This window comes from Ischnura elegans, chromosome 10, assembly GCF_921293095.1.
Source record: "Ischnura elegans chromosome 10, ioIscEleg1.1, whole genome shotgun sequence".
Taxonomy (NCBI): Eukaryota; Metazoa; Arthropoda; class Insecta; order Odonata; family Coenagrionidae; genus Ischnura; species Ischnura elegans.
Genome location: NC_060255.1, coordinates 31,934,011 through 31,935,933, shown reverse-complemented (window position 1 = coordinate 31,935,933; position 1,923 = coordinate 31,934,011).

The window sequence follows — 1,923 nt, the reverse complement described above, 5'->3', positions numbered from 1 at the left end:
TTGTTTTCTGACGTATGATATTCGCATCCATTGTTGAAACAACGGAGACAACCAACCAGCAGGCGACGAATTTCTCTGTCGTCTGCCTTGCTCGAGGTTCTCTGGAAGTTATAATTATCACTTAAGGATTTTAATTTTAAGGTGTATTTATAATTTCCGCGTCGTATATAAGTTCTAAGGGGTTCTCCTTCCGTCTTTGTGTTCGGGAGAACACAGGTTTTAGTGTTATGACAAACCTTTTCAGCCACAGTAAACATGCTCTAACGCTTGTCTTGGAAACATATATATTTTATATATGCGTTATGGCCGTATTATTGGACGAAGGCGAAAAAGAAGGAAAACGTGAATGACATCATCGTTTTAGGGAACATAAGAGTTTGAAACGAATAGGAAAGGAATGGAGAATATTTGCGTTGTATAGTTAAGTCCAGGGGCGCAGCCAGGAATTAAGGTTGGAGGGGTTTTCGGCGCAACTAATACTGGGGTGTCTGGGGGTATGGCATACCCGCCAGAGTAATCGGGAGGTGCGGGGATCCTCCCCAGAAAAATTTTATGATAAATAGTGAGTTTTACGGCTTTCTGAGGGATATTTTATTAATAATGACACTATTCTATAAGCGATATTAATGCAATTAAGTAAAATGGATTTAACTTAAAAATTTCTCTGAGCTCTGGGGGGGGGGGGAGTTTATCCCCTAAAACCCCCCCTCGCTGCGCCACTGGTAAAGTCCACCATCACACAGCTTCAATTAACTTCTCTTTGTCCATTTTTACTAGTTACTGTAGATACGCACAACTCAAGTTCTGTTACTGAACTGAACGGAAGCTATTTTATGATAACGGAGCATACAGGATTTATCTTGCTCCGACATGTAGTGCATCAGGGAAATTTTTTTACATCGAATGACGAGGGGTGCGCCTGTAGTCGTTGTGTCTGTGCGGAAGCACAGCGAATAGTATGCTGTACATTCCCATTCAACTTGCTATATGAAAGTTTGCCTGGACGGAAACGATATGGACAAACTCCGTGTCTGAGCGGACAGAATATATCCACCGTTAAGGTCGGTTTGCTTGGAGCGTTTGTGAATCTTTCCGGCTGTCTCCACCAGGGGCGCAGCTAAGAATTAAAGCTAGCGGGGGTTTTAGGCGCAACTTATACTTTGCGGTGTGGGGTATTTCATACCCGCCAGGGTAAGTAGGAGTTGCGGGGATCTCCTCCGGAAAATGTTTAAGAATAATGGTTCAAATTGGCGAGTTTTACGGAGAATTGGGGATATTTGGGGATATTTGATTAATCCTAACATTATTCTATAAGCAATGCTTATCCAATTAAGTAAAATGGGATAAACTTAAAAATTTCTGGGAGCTCTGGGTGGGGGGAGTTTATCCCCCAAAACCCCCCCTCGCTGCGCCACTGGTCTCCAATAAAGGGATTGCATAGAAAAGGCACAATTAGATCCCTTGGAAGGCTTATTTCTGTTGCCAGTTTGGTCGCATTTTAATCGGCTTTCAAAGTTTTCTTCGTTTGATAAGGTATTAATAATGCTTATTTAAGCCAAGCGCTACCAGCTAGCAGGGTTAGGGTGTCCCAAAAAAACCGAAAGTTTGAAAGTTGAGGGGGCATTTCCATTTTCCTATGCGAATGCATGAAAAAACATCCAATAAAAATTTTTAGCTCAATCGGACAATATTTGACCCTGCCGAAACGCATTCAAAGTTTGAATTTTTGAGTTTTCCAAATTTCATGCAATGTTGCCTAGCTCTAAGGGTCTTGGGGGATTTTAAATTAGAAACCTCTGAAAGAAAATGCTCTCTTATTAGTATACTGTCACAATGCGGGTACATATGCACTGTGAACAACAAGCAATATGAAAAACTAGAGTTTTTTGCCACTTTTTTCATACATTTTCCTATGCCGCTTAA